The following is a 19,141-nucleotide window of genomic DNA, read 5'->3' as shown; positions in this document are numbered from 1 at the left end:
GGTTTGAGGTCCGGGTGCCCGGGGTTGACGGATTTGGGCGGAAATTCGTGGGAAAATGGGAGAAATTGGTGGATTTCGTGGGGGGAAAGGTGGAGATGGATGGGATAAAAGCTACATCCACTTGAAACCAAGCAACTCCATGGATCAAATCCAACAAAACCTCATCGAACTAACAAATCACAAAAAAATTGGGGCTATTTTTGGTGGGGAATTTTCGAAATCGGGGAAGAACACACAAAATTAGGCTAGAAAACAAAGAGGGGGGCTCCAATTTCGTGAGAAACCATGGCTCATGATACCAAGATGTTGTAGGGTGGAACCCTAAGTGAAGATCTTTCATGAATTGGAGGGGGAATCCCCAAGAACAAGATGAACACAAGAGGGAAAACAAGAGGAACACTCAAGAACAAGTCCAAATCACACATCCACTAGACCAACAATCACACAAGATCCACAAGGTACATGAACAATCAAAGGGAAATAAGATACATGGTAGAGTTCATCCCAAATCCTAAGGAGATGAGGGCTTGATGATCCTATGATGGGGATCCTTCCCCAAGGAGGAGGTCTTCATGTTTGGTCACTCCAAGAGGAGGTCTTGATCTCCTAGATGTTGTAGGGTGGAACCCTAAGTGAATATCTTTCACGAATTGGAGGGGGAATCCCCAAGAACAAGATGAACACAAGAGGGAAAACAAGAGGAACACTAAACAACAAGTCCAAATCACACATCCACTAGACCAACAATCACACAAGATCCACAAGGTACATGAACAATCAAAGGGAAATAAGATACATGGTAGAGTTCATCCCAAATCCTATGAAGGAGATGAGGGCTTGATGATCCTATGATGGGGATCCTTCCCCAAGGAGGAGGTCTTGATGTTTGGTCACTCCAAGAGGAGGTCTTGATCTCCTAGTGGAGTGGATCCATGGAGCAAAGCTCACAAATGTCTATCAAATACTTTGCTGTCCTCTAAATGAGCTAGGTGGGAGTTTCTTATAGTCTAGGGACGAAATAGAGGGAGAGGGGGATACAAAGGTCCAAAATGACCATGAAAACACACACCCCCTCGGAGGAGTCCGGGCACCTGGGACAAAGGGGGTCGGGCACCCGGACCGGTCAATGGCCGGGGCAGCAGGTGGACCGGGCACCCGGGGGCTCCATGCCCGGGTACCCGGGGTGGCTCCAGGTGGCTGGAGGGAGCAGGCCGGGCACCCGGGGGGTGAGAGCCCGGGCACCCGGGGCGAGATGGGCCGGACTGGGTGCCAGGCCGGGCACCCGGGGCCATGAGGCCGGGCACCCAGGCCAGGCAGGGGCCGGCTGGAGGAGGGCCCGTGCACCCAGGGGTTGGTGGCCCGGGCACCCGGGGTGGTGGAGGCAGCTCCCAGCGAGGGCCGGGCACCCGGGGCGCTCAGGGGCACCACCCAGGCAGTGGCCAAAGGCCCGGGCACCCGGGGCATGTAGGGCCGGCCACCCGGGGGGTCCAGCGCCTCTGTGTCTTCACGCTTTGGCTGCTCTCCTTCCTTCTCCTTCTTCTCGGTTGCTTGTGGCTCCCTCCTAGCATCTTCATGATCATGTCCTTGGTACCTAAGAATGCACAATGTATCCATTTGAGGTAGAACCCGACTCTCATGTGAATCCGAATGAAACTCAAAGAGGAAAGAGTTCACCTCGGTTTCGACGTCGCGTGCATGAGCTCTCGTTGTAGGTCCTCTCCATGCTTGCGGTGGCGATGTGACATCCATGGGGATGGTCAAGGGATGCTCCGCATCACATGGGGTTAATTTATCATGAATTGCAACAAAGAAATACATTCAATCAAATAGCAACTATCATAATTAATGTCTTTGTAATCCAAAAGAGTAGGCACATCACTAGTTAAAGTTTAGACCTCTCCAAACCCACTTTCAGCAATTTTTTCATCAAGATTTTCACCCTCCGAATCATCGGGATGCCTTCTAGCTAAAGTTAACTCTTCTTCTGTCCCTTTATCATCAATTTCAATATTACTAAACAAAGAATCAATAGAAGAAACACCAATCATTTTACGATCTTCATCATTTTTATCCTCTAAAGAAATTGGCTTGGCCCCATCTGTCATAATCTCACTTAACAAAACCAGATACGTCGATCAGTGGTTTTTGCAAAATGATTACACAAGACATGGTGGTTTTTTGCAGAAGAAATGTAGAGTGATGTTTTCTGCAAACCTAGACTTCAAAGTGGCGGTTTCCTGCAATTTAGTTCAAATAAAGCGATGATGTACAAAACCAAGGCCTTCTACGTGGTGGGTTGCGCTACGGAACTAGGCATTTGTCCATTGTGGAGTTTACACCGCGCTTCGGTTGTTGTTTCCCAGCAATTTAGAGCATCAGCCGGGCACCCCCAAACAGCACACAAACGCTCAAACGGCCCGCCTCATCACTCACCGGCCACGAAAATCTGACCCAGCCGAATGTCTCAAACGGGCCTCAAAAGCCCGGACTGTCTGGTGTCCCTCATATTCAGCCCAAATATAGGGCGGGTATGGGGCTACCAGGGCATGCTTGGGCGCGTCCGACACGTCAGCTCTACCCACCCCGACCCCACTTCACTGCCACAAATATCTCCAATTCGAAAACCCCACCTCACTTCGTCTCTTCTTCTCCTCCTCCGATTTCTCCGATTCGCTCCAGTACGTCAACTCCGACGACCATGTTGAGCTTTGGCAGCCGCTCTGACTCCGACCTCGACATCGACAAGGAGATGGCCCTCCGCATTGCCCTCGAGAGGTTCAAGGTGTACACGGGTGTGACATGGCTAGACTGCATCGGTATTTCCCCCAAGAGGAAGGGATGATGCAGCACAGCGATGGTAAGTATTTCCCTCAGTTGTGAAACCAAGGTATCAATCTAGTAAGAGAACCAAGCAACACTATATAAACAGTACCTGCACACAAAGAACAAATACTTGCAACCCGACGCGTAAGAGGGGTTTTCAGTCCCTCGTCGAGAAAAAGATAGATTGGTTTGTATGATTTTGGATAAATAGATCTCGCTAAAACACAAAATAAAATAAGTAACGAAAAATTGCATCAAGGTATTTTTGGGTTTTTTGAATAATAGATCTGGAAATAAAAGAGGCAAAAAAATATCACAAAGCAAATATGATAAATGATAGACCCGAGGGTCGTAGATTTCAGTAGTGGCTTCTCTCGAGAAAATAGCACACGGTGGGTAAACAAATTACTGTTGGGCAATTGATAGAAGAACAAATAATTATGACGATATCTAGGCCATGATCAATATATAGGCATCACGTCCAAGATTAGTAGACCAAAATGATTCTGCATCTACCGCTATTACTCCATGCATCGACCGCTATCCAGCATGCGTCTAGTGTATTAAGTTCATGGAGAAACAGAGTAATGCAATAAGAATGATGACGTGATTTAGACAATATCTATTCATGTAGGAATAGACCCCATCTTGTTATCCTTAATAGCAACAATACATGCATGCGTCTCTTCCCCTTCTGTCACTGGGAGAGGACACCGCAAGATCGAACCCATCACAAAGCACCTCTTCCCGTTGCAAGAAAAATCAATCTAGTTGGTCTAACTAAACCAAAGAATCAAATACGGGGCTATAAATAATCATGCATATAAGAGATCAAAGAAGACTCAAATAACTTTCATGGATAAAAATCTGGTCAAAAACTCGAACTTCATCGGATCCCAACAAACACACCGCAAAAAGTCATTACGTCATATAGATCTCCAAGAGACCATTGTATTGAGAATCAAATAGAGAGAATAAGCCATCTAGCTACTGCCTACAGACCCGTAGGTCTATGGTGGACTACTCACGCATCTTCGAAGAGGCACCAATGAGGATGATGAACCCCTCCGTGATGCTATTAGATTGGATCTTGTGGTTCTGGAACTTGCGGCGGCTGGAATTGTTTTTTCGTCGACTCCCCTAGGGTTTATGAAATATTTGAGAATTTATAGGGCGAAGAGGCGGTGCAGGAGACCCCCATGGGCCCCACAACCCACCAGGGCGCGCTTGGGCTCCTGGGCACGCCCTGGTGTATTGTGGTCCCCACGGGACTCCTTCCAGGTGCTTTCTTGGCCCCCAAGGTGTCTTCTGGTGCAAAAAAATCTCCAAAAAGTGACACTGTGTTTGGACTCCATTTGGTACTGACAAGCAAAAAATAGCAACTAGCATTGGGCACTATGTCAATAGGTTAGTCCCAAAAAATGATATAAAGTTGCTATAAAATGAATATAAAACATCCAAGATTGATAATATAACAGCATGAAACAAGCAAAATTATAGATACGTTGGCCACGTATTAGGGTGGCAATTCCGGATCGGTCGCCTCGCCTCTCCTCCACCGACGCGGCGAGGACATTGACGCGTGCTCCTCCCAGCCCACGCTTGGTTCCCCGTGGGCTGCGCAGTCTACGCCTCCACCATGTTGTCCCCTATTGTTGTAGGATCAAACCCTAGGAAGGATCTTTTCACACTTGGAGGGGGAAAAGGAGGAAAACACTCAAGAACACCAAGAACGCCAAGAACAAATCTCTCAAACAAACCCAAGTATCACATCCACTAGAGTAGCACACATGAGATCAACAAGATTACAAGATCAATACAAGGAGAGTATCACTTGGTAAATTCTTCCCACTGTGTGAGGTCTTGATGATCTTCTCCAAGAGGAGGCCTTGATAATCCAATGGATTCTTCCCTAGGTGGGGGCTTGAGCTCCTAAGAGGAGGGGATACAAGGAGCAAAGGCTCACAATGCTTAGTCTAACCTTCCAAATGACCTAGGAGGTGTCCTTATATAGTCTAGGGGCGACACAATGCAAGAAGAGAGGGGTACAAGGCCAAAAAGGCCATCAACATGCGGCTGGGCGAAGGGGGCCAGGCACCCGGGCAACTTGGGCCGGGCACCCGAATGGCTCAGGGGCCGGCTGGCATCTGGCCGGGCACACGGGGGCCCAAGTCCCTGGCACCCGGGGTGGCGCTGGAGAGGGCCGGCCGAGGCGGCCGGGCACCCGGGGGCCCAAGTCCCGGGCACCCGGGGGGTGGCGCTGGAGATGGCCCTGGGCAGGCCGGGCAGCCGGGGCCGGTTGGCCGGGCACCCGGGTTGGGCTGGCGAGGCCCAGGTGACAGGCCGGGTACCTGGGGCCTTGGGGCCGGGCACCCGGGGCCGGCTGGGGCACCGCCCAGGCTGTGGCGGGGCACCCGGGGCCTTGGCAGCCGGGCACCCGGAGAGTCCAGGGTCTGCGGCCTCTTCTTCTCCTCGGTCTTCTCTCCTCTTCCTTGCTCCGTGGGTGCTCGAGACTCCGTCATCTCCTTCTCTTGATCATCCCCTTGGTATCTTAAAATGCATAACATGTGCTTGTGAGGTAGAACCCAATTCTCATGTGAATTCGAATGAAACTCGAAGAGGAGAGAGTCAACCTCGTTCTCGATGGAGCGAACACATGCTCTTGTCATTGGTCCACTCGGTGGTGAAGGAGTGTCGGTGCGAGTAGTCGCGGGATGCTCCGCATCATCTTCCCCCCTTGGGAGAGATCCGTCCACGGATCGTCCTCTTCATCACCATGGTACTTGGCCAAGTCTTTGACGGTGAAGATGTTGCTAACGTTGTACTTGTCTCGTGGGATGTCGACCTTGTAGGCGTTGTCGTTGTATCGTGCGATCACCTTGAATGGTCCGTCGGCTCGTGGTAGTAGCTTGGACTTGCGTTCCTTGGGGAAGCGGTCTTTGCAGAGATGTATCCATACTTGATCACCCGGTTGGAACACCATCGGAGACTTGTTGATGTTGAGCTTGGCGGAGAGGCGTTGCACTTGGCGCTCGATCGTGGAACGTGTTTCTTCATGCATCTTCTTGAGGTAGGCGGCTCTTTCACTTGCGTCCATGTTTGCTCGTTCTTGAAGCGGTAGAGGAAGGATGTCCAATGGCGACAAAGGGTTGAAACCGTAGACGACCTCGAAGGGGGACTTGCCGGTTGTAGAGTGTCTTGCACGATTGTAGGCGTACTCGGCGATGGGTAGGCACTCCTTCCACTCCTTGATGTTCTTCTTGATCAACACACATAGGAGAGTCGCAAGCGTCTGGTTGGTGACTTCCGTTTGTCCATCGGTTTGAGGATGATATGCTGTGGAAAATAGTAGCTTGATCCCGAGCTTGGCGCATAGTGTCTTCCAAAAGTAGCTTAAGAACTTGACGTCTCGATCCGACACAATTGTCTCTGGCACGCCGTGCAACCGCAAGATTTCCCTACAAAAGAGATTGGCAACATGTGAAGCATCATCTATCTTATTGCATGGGATAAAATGAGCCATTTTAGAGAAACGGTCCACAACAACAAAAACCGAATCCTTGCCATTTTGAGTTCTAGGTAACCCAAGCACAAAATCCATGCTAATGTCTTCCCAAGGTTGATGTGGAATAGGTAAAGGCATATGTAAACCATGGGATTGAGAGTGTGACTTAGCTTTGCAACATGTAGAGCACCGGTTGGTGAAGCGGGCAACATCACGAAACATCTTTGGCCAATAATAGTTCTTGGAGAGCGTGGCGAAAGTCTTGTCGCGTCCAAAGTGTCCCATGAGTCCACCTCCATGAGCCTCTTGCACAAGGAGTAAACGAAGAGAGGACTTGGGAACACATAGTTTGTTAGCTCTCATAAGATAACCATCTTTGATATAATATTGTTCCCAAGAAGTATGCGTCACACACTTAGCATAAGGAGTAGCAGAAGTCACATCACCCTCATACAAATCTTTGATATGATCGAATCCTATGACATTCAATTCAAGTTGAGTAAGTAACATGCATTTGCGGGAAAGGGCATCCGCCACCACGTTTTCTTTGCCCTTAATGTACTTTATCACGTAGGGAAAAGATTCAATGAATTCACTCCATTTAGCATGCCATTTATTCAACTTGGTTTGACCTTTGAGGTATTTAAGTGTTTCATGATCGGTATGTATGACAAACTCATGCGGTCTAAAGTAATGCTCCCACACATGTAACACACACACTAAGGCAAACAATTCTTTGTCATAGATGGGATAGTTAAGTTGAGCACCGGAAAGTTTTTCACTAAAATAAGCAATAGCTCGTTTTGCTTGCATCAAAACTCCACCAATTCCGGTACCACTTGCATTGCAATGAACCTCAATTTTTTTTGTCAAAGTTGGGTAAAGCAAGAATCAGAGCATGTGTAAGCAAAGATTTGAGCTCATCAAAAGCGGTTGATTGCAAAGGTCCCCAAACAAAAGGAGCATTCTTCTTGCTCAAAGCATGCAAAGGAGCGGCAATAGTGCTAAAATCTTTCACAAAGCAACGATAAAAACCCGCAAGGCCAAGAAAACTTCGCACTTGTTGCAAATTGGTGGGTTGGGGCCAATTTTTAATTGCTTCAATTTTAGATTCATCAACATGGACACCCTTGGAAGATACAACGAAACCCAAGAAAACCACTTTGTCAACACCAAATGTGCACTTTTTCATGTTGGCATAAAGACTTTCCTTGCGAAGTGTTTGCAAAACATCCCTAACATGATTAAGATGCTCTTTCATGGTTTTGCTAAACACAAGAATATCATCGAAGTAAACCACAACAAAGACTCCAATATAAGGGCGAAGTACATGATGCATGAGACGCACGAAAGTACCGGGAGCCTCCGATAAACCCATAGGCATGACTAACCATTCATATAAGCCAAATTTGGTTTTGAAAGCGGTTTTCCATTCATCACCCTCTTGTATGCGGATTTGATAATAGCCACTTTTAAGATCAATTTTTGAGAAAAAGTTGGCTCCACTAAGTTCATCAAGCATATCATCTAAGCGAGGAATGGGATGCCTATAGCAAACGGTAATAGCATTTATGGGTCTACAATCGGAACACAAGCGAAAGCTACCATCTTGCTTGGGCACAAGTATAACGGAAACGCCACAAGGGCTTAAGCTTTCACGTACATGACCGTAGTCGATGAGTTGTTGTACTTGCTGTTGAATCTCCTTTGTCTCTTCGGGGTTGACGCGGTAGGGAGCCTTGTTTGGAAGAGGAGCGCCGGGGATGAGGTCGATTCGATGCTCAATGCCTCGAAGGTGAGAGAGACCCGGAGGTAACTCATAGGGGAAAACATCTTGAAATTCCTGCAAAAGAGATTGAAACATGAAAGGTAGCTCATGAGCGGTGTTAGTTTTTGGTTCTCCATCCTTGCACACAAGGACAAAGTGCATCACACTCGATGGGTTCTCATACACTTCTCTCATCTTACTTTTTGTGGCAAATAGTATGAGGTTTTTCTCTCTAGGCGAAGAGGCGCTCAAGTTTGGTTTGTGGCTCTCAGTCATGTTTGGGTGACTCACTTTCTCACTCTTCTCTCCATGGTGGGTGGCTTGCTTGTCGGCTATCACTTGACTAGGAGACATAGGTCGTAGCACATATTCCTTCCCTTTCATCTTGAAGCTATAGTGATTGGTACGCCCATTGTGGATAACACCACGGTCGAATTGCCATGGTCGACCAAGAAGGAGGTGGCAAACGGTCATTGGGACCACATCACACTCCAAAGTGTCCTCATATGCACCAATTTTGAAGGAGACTTGGACCGTATGCTCAACTCGGATAGTGCCGGAGTCACTTAGCCATTGAACCTTGTAAGGGTGCGGATGCTTCCTCGTGACCAATTGAAGCTTGGAGCATAGTTCCTCACTTGCCAAATTGTGGCAACTACCTCCATCGGTGATGACCTTGACGGACCTTCCATTGATGCCAGCCTTGGTGTGGACGATGTGGCACCGTTGGTCTTCTTCTTGGTGGTGTTGGAGCGTCAAGACCTTGAAGACCACGAGAGAGGGACTTGAATCATTGTCACAAAAGACTTAGTCATCTTCATCTTCGTTCACGCGCCGGTGCATGGCCACGTGCTCAATGTCTTCCATTTCTTCTTCACTCATTAAGTCATATGTGCCGTCATCGTTGAAGATCATCGTTCGCTTGTTGGTGCATTGGAAGGACTTGTGGTCTCGGCCGCCACATGTGAAGCACTTGATTGAACTTGTTTGGACGGCATCATCGGGAGGCGCCGAAGATGAGGGAGTCTTGGATTTGTAGGTGCTTGCCGGAGGACGAGTTGAGGAAGGTGCCACTTTCTTGGAACTTGACTTGTTGCTGATACTTGGTGATGCTCGAGTTGATGTAGGAGGTGCCGAAGTCGCGGGAGCTTGAGAGTAGGAGCTGTAGGTCTTGGACGAGTACTTGGCGTATTTGAAGTCATCTTGTACTTGTCGCTCGGCCTTGGTCGCTTGATGAACTAGCTCAAGAAGGTTGTAGTATGGTTGGAAGTCGGCGATCCACTTGATTGGGTGGTTGAGGCCGTTCAAGAAGCGTGCCATTGTTTGCTCGTCATCTTCCTTGGCATTGGCGCGTATCATGGCAATCTCCATTTCTTGGTAGTATTCTTCCACCGTCTTGGTGCCTTGCTTGAGGAGTTGCAACTTCTTGAAAAGATCTCGAGTGTAGTGAGTAGGCACAAAGCGGGCTCTCATGACTTCCTTCATGGCTTCCCAAGTTGTGATTGGTGGTTCGCCTCTTGTATGTCATCGCTCGATCACTAGTTCCCACCAAATGAGGACGTAGTCTTGGAACTCGAGGGAGGCCATTGCTATCTTCTTTTCTTCATTGTAGTTGTGGAAGCGAAAAATCTTGTCCACCTTTAATGCCCAAGAGAGTTATTCTTTGGGATCATTGCTTCCGGAGAACTTTGGCATGGTGAACTTGAGCTTGCCGTAGCGGAGTTCTTCATCTTGATAGCGGTTGTGATATCGCTCTTGCCTTGGAAAGTCCTCAAATGCTCGTTCCTCATGATGTCGCTCGTGGCGTGGAGGAGGGTCTTGAAGCACTTGTTCCACTTGGTGTCGCTCTTGTCTTGGAGGAGGGCGAGGAATGTGCGCTTGGTTGTGCCTTTCTTGTTGTTCTTCGCGTCGGGCGGCTTCTTCTTGTATCTCGCGTCGAAGAGCTTCCCCTTATTCTTGCACTTGGCGGTTGCAGACTTCAACGGCTCTAGTGGCCTCGCGTAGGGCTTGTTGTGCTTCAAGTGCTTGAGCTTCACGGTCGAGGGCTTGTGCTTCACGTTGTTCTTGTGCTTGCCGAAGTGCATCACCGTCTTGAGGGGCTTGAGGTGGTACTTGTGGAGGTATTTGCTCTTGCTCCACTGCTCCATGAGGGACTTTGATGAGGACATCAATACTATTGTTACACCCACAGCCCCTACTGCTACATATACTGGACCAATTACTAGAGCTCGCGCACGCCAATTAATTTATCAGGTACTTTCGTTTCTTGGTAATGATTCTAATGTTCATGAGAATATGATGCTGCCTAAATTGGATACATTTGTTTCGCTTACAAATGAAGGGCCTAGCTTGGAGAAGGATGGACATTGGAGCACGAACAAGCATGGAGATGATGGCATGCGCAAGGGGAACAAGAACGGAGTTACAAGTGATGATTTCAGGACTTTGAAGCCACCATAATGGGTGCATGAAGCCTTGGACGATATATACAAGATGCCACTTCGTAAATTTCATCCCGAGGCTATTCTAGGTGATGCGTCACCTTATTGTTGGGCCAGGCCCATGTAATTTCGAAATACATAAGTATAGGCTATTTTTAGAGTCCGTATGTGTGGGGAAACAAGAGATAGGGTTAATTTCGGACCCCTCCACCAAGGGCCATGAAATTCCCCCCTCTTCCTCCATATATACAGCCCTTAGGGCACTGTTTAGACTTTGGGTTTTGTTTAGATTAAAAGTTCGCCATAGCTGCAACTTCGCGTACTTCGTTTGTGTTCAACGACCAGACAAAGGCGTCACAGAACCCCACCTTGATCAATAAAGCTTTCATCTAATATTCGCAATATCTAGATTGCAATCTCAGTTTCTTGCTTGTTCTTTGTTTGCTCGCAGGAAACAGACCCTCGTGGTCAGGTTGATCGTGCTCCGGCATGGTCAATAACCTCTCGAAGTTGGTTTAGCAATTGCTAAGGCACGACGTTCTCGCACGTTCGTAGTCGGATCGTCAAAGTCGACTTCCACCAAAGCGAAATCCATAATCTCATCGAAAGACGGGACACCTTCGCCCCTATCAAGTGGTATCAGATTTCCAGGTTGCTCGGTGAGATTTTACAGCTTTTCGTAGTTTAGATCGAGTCTGTTCTTCATACCTACAGTCCACGAAAAAGCCACAAAAAAATTAGGGCTAGTTCATCATATCCGAACCAATCTGAGACTTTGCATAATCTTTTTAGGGTTTTGCTTTGTTGAATTTGCGGTTGCATCATCGTGTCTAGTTGCTGGTCTTAGCGTCTAGTCTTTTAGAGTTTCGAGTTCTGGTCATAAGTTGTCACCGCGCCACCGTACCATCATCATCGCCCTGCCACCTACCACCACCGCTCCGAATCCGTATCCATATACCACCACCAATCCATATCCATATACCACCACCGATCCATATCTGTATACTATCACCGCTACCACCACTGCTGCCATATACCACCACCGCTGCCATATACCACCACCGCTGCCATATACCACCACCATATATCCACCACCAATCCGAGTCCCTTGCATATTAGGTTTGTTTTCGAGATCCATCTATTTTCTGGTTCGTGTTTCCTTGCCTGAGTAGGTTTCGATAAAAAAAGAGTCCGGAAACCACCCTCCGTTTAGGCCCAAAATTTTCTAAAAACACACTTGACAAATTTTTTTCTGGCTATCCTATTTTTAGGTGTTTCTAAGTGTATTGAGACAGTTGCCGTTATAGAAAGTTTTTTTGACCCGTTTCCATTTTTTGGGTCTGGGCAGTCGAAAAAAAATTGGTCGAAAAAATTTCGTGCCTATCCTGTTATCTTGACTTGGGAAGAGTTTTGAGACACTCGCCATTATAGTGATTTTCTAAAAAAAGGAGCGCAAAAAAAGAGCGCAAAAAAAAGAGTGAAAAAAATCATCGTGTGCTTCTCCCTTGTTTCCTTGCAGCGTCGTGATTTTGTTAGTGTTCTAGGCTCGCGTCTCTAGCACAGTCTAGCCTAGGACCAGCACAGTACCGTTGTTGAGCGTTTATTCAACTTTGCATCTCTGAATTGATTATTGCTGACCCTTTTTTGCTACCATATTATAAGCCTTCCCAGCTTCACATACATCTACGTCGTGCGTTTGACTCTCCCTGGTAATCGCTTTATCCAAGCTTTGAGAGTTTTGACTACAACGGTTGCCGATCACCTCCTGCTGCTCGGTAAGAACTGGTAAGAATTAGAGATTTGCTTGACGGGTTTGTGATACACCACCACTTATTCCTAGTAGTCTATAGGATCATATTCTTGTTTGTTTTTATTTGCTGCTAACCATGGTAGGATCACAAGCCGATGAGACTGATTGGGAGAACCTGACAAACAAACAACTACATGATAAATTTCAGCAAATGATGGGTGGACAGGTGCAAGATGTGCTAAACAGGTTTGAAGAGGCCATGGAGAAGATAGATGGCATTGAGAAGACGTTCGAAACAAAGCTTGATAACAAGTTTAATGAATTGCTTGCGCGTCTTCCACCACCGGCTGCACCTGCCGCACCTCTGCAACAACAACAACAACAACGACTACCTCCACATCGCGAAAATGGAAGATAGGTTAATTTTCCGAAGATGGAAGAGAGGTCTTCCACCACTGGCTGCACCTGCCGCACCTCTGGAAGACGCGCGAGCAATTCATTAAACTTGTTATCGAGCTTTGTTTCGAACGTCTTCTCCATGCCATCTATCTTCTCCATGGCCTCTTCAAATCTGTTTAGCACATCTTGCACCTGTCCACTCATCATTTGCTGAAATTTATCATGCAAATCCTTATTCGTCATGTTCTCCCAGTCAGTCTCGTCGTCTTGTGATCCTGGCATGGTTAGCAGCAATAGAAACACACAAGAATATGCTCCTACAAACTAATAACAAGAGGTGGTGGTGGGTGTCACAAATCCGTCAAGCAAATCTCAAATTCTTACCAGTTCTTACCCAGCAGCAGGCGGTGATCGGCAACCGTTGTAGTCAAAACTCTCAAAGCTTGGATAGAGCGATTACCTGGGAGAGTCAAACGCACGACGTAGATGTATGTGGAGCTAGGAAGGATTATAATATGGTAGCAAAAAGGGTCAGCAATAATCAATTCAGAGATGCAAAGTTGAATAAACGCTCAACAACGGTACTGTGCTGGTCCTAGGCTAGACTGTGCTAGAGACGCGAGCCTAGAACACCAACAAAATCACGGCGCGGCACGTAACCAAGGGAGGAGCACACTCTGAAATTATTTTCTCTTTTTTTTCCTTTTTTTGCACTTTTTTTCCTCTTTTTTTTTGCTCCGCAACAAATTTTTTTCGAAAAAGTCTACAAATGGTCTAAAAACTGCCTAGCCAGAATTTTCCGCACTTTTTTTTGAGTTTGGAACTATTTCTCTACTGCGGGTAGCACGGAAGTTGGGGAGTCCTTCTCTGTCATGACTCGGAGTATTGCGTGATCTGGAAATCCAAAACAGAGTAACAAAATACGAGACTCGGAATAGGACTGGGGGCGGAGATGAAACTGCTGGAACTCGGACTGGTGGCGGAGATATGTTGCAGGTGGACTCGGATTCGCGTGATGGCGGCAGATATGTGGTGGCGTATATGGACTCGGATTGGCGGTGAATATGTGGTGGTAGTATATGGCAGCAGCGACGATGATGATGCGATGGTGATATATGGCAGCGACGACGTGACAACCTGTGAACAGAACTCGAAACTCTAAGGGAGTAGACGCTAAGACCAGCAACTTGACACGATGATGCAACCGCAAATTCAACAAAGCAAATACAAAAAAGATTATGCAAAGGATCAGATTGTTTCAGATGGAATGAACTAACCCTATTTTTTTGGCTTTTTCGTGGACTATAGGTATGAAGAACAGACTCGATCTAAACTACGAAAAACTGTAAAATCTCACCGAGCAACCTGGAAATCTGATACCACTTGATCGAGGCGAGGGTGTCCTGATCTTTCGATGAGATGATAACTATCGATTTGGTGGAGTCGACTTTGACGATCCGACTACAAACGTGCACGACGTTGTGCCTTAGCAATCGCTAAACCAACTTCGAGAGGTTATTGACCACGCCTTAGCAATCGCTCAACCTGACCACGAAGATCTATTCCTGCAAGCAATCGAAGAACAAGCAAGAATATGATAAAAGTAATCTGAATATTGCGAGTATATATGAAGTATTGATAAAGGTGGGGATCTGTAAGCGGTCTTGGTCTGGTCGTTGGACACAAACAAAGTACATGAAGTTGCAATGGCTAACTTTTAACTAAACAAATCCCAAAGTCTAAACGATGTCCTAAGGGCTGTATATATGGAGGAAGAGGGGGGGGGATTTCGTGGCCCTTGGTGGAGGGGTCCGAAATCAACCCTATCTCTTGTTTCCCCACACATACGGACTCTAAAAATAGCCTATACTTATGTATTTCGAAATTACATGGGCCTGGCCCAATAATAAGGTGACGCATCACCTAGAATAGCCTCGGGACGAAATTTATGAAGTGGCATCTTGTATATTTCGTCCAAGGCTTCATGCACCCATTATGGTGGCTTCAAAATCCTGAAATCATCACTTGTAACTCCGTTCTTGTTCCCCTTGCGCATGCCATCATCTCCATGCTTGTTCTTGCTCCAATGTTCATCCTTCTACAAGCTAGGCCCTTAATTTGTAAGCAAAACAAATGTATCTAATTTAGGAAGCATCACATTCTCATGAACATTAGAATCATTACCAAGAAACGAAAGTACCTGGTAATTTAGTTGGCATGCACGAGCTCTAGTAATTGGTCCAGTATGTATAGCAGCAGGGGCTGTGGGTGTAACAATTGTATTGATGTCCTCATCAAACTCGGTCTTGTAATCCATTGCCATGGAATGGATTTTCTTGAGCTTGGTGAGCTTGATGATGATATTGTCAAGGAGGGCGATCTCGTGGTGGACTTGCATCATAAGAAGAGTAGTCCGAAGATTGCCGACTTGTACGGTGACTTGAGTGGCGCCGTCTTGAAGAATCCGATGAGGAAGACGGGTGTCGAACAATCATGTTGCGGAGCACTTCCATTTGTGTGTTGAATTTGTCGTCGATGTTTTGACGAAGGTCGGAGGCGAGTTGTTCCAATCGTTCACCCAATGCGACGTTTTCTAGATGAAGCGCTCATTGCGCGATGAAGAAGTGGTTCTTGGAGACATATCCGGAATCATCACCTTGCTCCTTGAGAAGTGGGTTCGACGACGTGCTTAGCCTATCCATCATAACCAAGTGGAGTGAGTAGGAAAGTGAGAGAACAATACCAAAGTTACCTTCTCCGAGGATTGAAGATGTAACAAGTGTCACTCAATGTAATGCCACAATAGGAGAATTGGAACCGGGTTTGTTTCTCACACCTATAACTAAGAGGCTTATGGAGTAGCTCGGTTAGGATGGTGGTAAAAATTTCAAGCAAATGTTAATCAAGATATCGATAAGGTTGAGAAGGTTCACAAAAATGCAAGTAAAGCAAATAGATCAAACCCAACAATATCACTAGGTACACACGCACGGAAGATAGATGGGATCCGCACAACCAAGGAGTGAGCTCAAAATGTGCAACCACGGAAAATGCTCTTCTTGTGCGAATGCTCGAGAGACACTAGCTCGATTGCTCAAATGGGCAAGATACGCTTGTGCACCTACCTATGAGAGAACCGTGCCGTCTTCAATCCCAACTATGGTATATATGCGATGACCAAGATGATATAGGTATGCAAATGGCTCAACTCTATTGCTTACAAGCTCTTTGTTTCTCCTCTTTTGCTTAAAAGCTTTTCTTCTATTTTTTTTTCTATGCTTGATGCTCGAGCCGAGTATGATATGAGGTATGTATGATATGCACAGGAGAGACTTATGGCACTAAGATGATAACACGATCACTACGGTGCACAAAAAGCGTGGCCCGGCAATTCTCAACTTGCTAGTCTCAATGGGTAAGCGACGCAAAATGGCTCGGGCTATCAATGCAAAATCAAGGTAAGGAGTAAGTGTCGTCGAGGTTACCGTCCGTTCTTACGGTTAGCAATGAAGATGACTCCGAGTCGATGATGGTGACGAAGATGTCACACGCTCCTAAGTAGCCGAAACACCTTAGGAAACGCAAATGTCAACACAAAATCGGTCCAATGCGGAAGGTTGGTGTTTTTGTGATGATTTTTTTGGATGGGGGTTAATGGTGGTGGTAGTGGGGTGAGTGGATGGGGGATGTCAAGAGCTTCTAAACGAGCTAAAGAACACGAAAAACGGGCTTCGGAGGTGGAAGTTATGGCCAAAATAGTGTTGGTAGTGGGCTAATTTGGGGGGGTGCGGGCACCCGGGGGTGTGAGGTGCGGGTGCCCAGGGGTGGCTGGGCATGGTGCGGGTGCCCGGTGGTTCGAGGTGCGGGCACCCGGTGGTGACCGATTTGGGCGGAAATCTTTGGGGAAAGGCCAAATTCGGTGGATTTCGTGGTGGGAAGGGTGGGGATTGTTGGGGAGGGGCTAGATCCACTTGGGAAACATCAAATCCATGGACCAAAACAACCAAATCTCACAAGATCCAACAAATTGCAAGAAAAAAAATTTGGGCTATTTTTGCGGGGATTTTTGGATTTGGACGAAAAACAACAAAATCAAGCTAGCAAATGGGGAGATGGGACTCCAAGATGTGAATAAACCTTGCTCATGATACCAATATGTTGTAGGGTCAAACCCTAGGAAGGATCTTTTCACACTTGGAGGGGGAAAATGTGGAAAACACTCAAGAACACCAAGAACACCAAGAACAAATCTCTCAAACAAACCCAAGTATCACATCCACTAGAGTAGCACACATGAGATCCACAAGATTACAAGATCAATACAAGGAGATTAGCACTTGGTAAATTCTTCCCACTATGTGAGGTCTTGATGATCTTCTCCAAGAGGAGGCCTTGATAATCCAATGGATTCTTCCCTAGGTGGGGGCTTGAGCTCCTAAGAGGAGCGGATACAAGGAGCAAAGGCTCACAATGCTTAGTCTAATCTTTGCTAACCTTCCAAATGACCTAGGAGGTGTCCGTATATAGTCTAGGGGCGATACAATGCAAGAAGAGAGGGGTACAAGGCCAAAAAGGCCATCAACATGCGGCTGGGCGAAGGGGGCCGGGCACCCGGGAAACTTGGGTCGGGCACCCGGACGGCTCAGCGGCCGGCTGGCATGTGGCCGGGCACCCAGGGGCCCAAGTCCCGAGCACCCGGGGTGGCACTAGAGAGGGCCGGGCGAGGCGGCAGGGCACCCGGGGGCCCAAGTCCCGGGCACCTGGGGGGTGGCGCTGGAGATGGCCCAGGGCAGGCCGGGCACCCGGGGCCGGTTGGCCGGGCACCTGGGGTGGGCTGGCGAGGCCCAGCTGACAGGCCGGCCAGGTTGTGGCCTTGCACCCGGGGCCTTGGCAGCCGGGCACCCGGGTAGTCCAGGGGCTGCCGCCTCTTCTTCTCCTCGGCCTTCTCTCCTCTTCCTTGCTCCATGGGTGCTCGAGACTCCGTCTTCTCCTTCTCTTGATCATCTCCATGGTATCCTAAAATGCATAACATGTCCTTGTGAGGTAGAACCAAATTCTCATGTGAATTTGAACGAAACTCGAAGAGGAGAGAGTCAACCTCGTTCTCGACGGCGCGAACATGTGCTCTTGTCATTGGTCCACTCGGTGGTGAAGGAGTGTCGGTGCGAGTAGTCGCGGGATGCTCCGCATCACCTACCCCCGCTGGGCTGTTGCTCCCCCACGTAGGAAGTAGTGGGTGCTTGTGCCCGCCCTGTCGGCTTGGATGTGCACGCCGGAGTCGGAGGATCACGCCACCTGCCGTGACAAGCAGTGGGTGAGGGAGAGGGACACGTCGGAGAGCTCTATCCACCGCCACCGTGGGTTATCGGCAGAGCCGAACAAGGAGGAGCAACTCCTCACATGAGTCTACCGCCGATCGCTTACGACGGCAAAGATGGACGCTCGGCGGCTCCGCCGGAAGAACACGAAGGCTCTCCGGCTGACAATCGAGCAGTCCGAGTGAGAGGACAAGGAGAAGGCGACGGATGCAGCTCAGCTGGCGAAGCTCAAGCTCCTGCTGGACCAAGCCATCTAGCGCCTCAAGGGCTCCATCATTGTCTCCTCCTCCGATGGCTCCTCGTCCGATGAATCGGACGATCGTCCACCAGCCGCCGACAGCTATAGCTGCGTCGGCGACCCAAGGGGGAAAGGGTCGACCCGAAAGTGGTGAAAATCCGCTTTCTTCAATTTAATTTGAAGTTTTAGATGTAGTTTGAAGTTGTCCTCCATTTATGTGAACTTTGGTGGTCCTTTGAACATATGGTCATGATCTTTAGGTTGTTGATCTACATAGTTGGATCGACGTTGCATGCTTTAGTATGGATATATGAGGTTGGATATGAGATATACTATTATGGACAACGCGATTTGAGGAGTGCACGATCAGTGCCCGCGGACGCGCCCAGGCGCGTCTACGGACGTTTGAGAGGTCATATTCGTCACATGCGGTTGTAGATGCTCTTACAGAAGAGAAGAGACGAAGTTGGTAGAGACCTCCTATTATGCGTGCTTGCTACATCTCGCTTATAGACAGTATAGAGCATGTCGTTGTAGGCGCACGGCAGATGCCAAGGGATGGCTAAAGAGAGGAGGAGGCTTGAGGGCGCTGGTGAACTCCAGAGGCAAGGTTGGCATGAGCGGGCGCGGGACGCCGGACATACCCAGTGATAGAGGCAAAGGTGTCCCATCTTTCGATGAGATGATGGATATCGCTTTGGTGGAAGTCGGCTTTGACGATCCGACTACGAACGTGCGAGGACGTCGCGCCTTAGCAATCGCTAAACCAACTCCGAGAGGTTATTGACCATGCCGGAGCATGATCAACCTGACCACGAGGTTCTGTTTCCTGTGAGCAAACGAAGAACAAGCAAGAAACTGAGATTGCAATTTGGATATTGCGAATATAAGATGAAAAC

This window comes from Triticum dicoccoides, chromosome 6B, assembly GCF_002162155.2.
Source record: "Triticum dicoccoides isolate Atlit2015 ecotype Zavitan chromosome 6B, WEW_v2.0, whole genome shotgun sequence".
NCBI lineage: Eukaryota > Viridiplantae > Streptophyta > Magnoliopsida > Poales > Poaceae > Triticum > Triticum dicoccoides.
The sequence above is the reverse complement of the archived record's forward strand: the minus strand, read 5'-3'. Positions refer to the sequence as shown.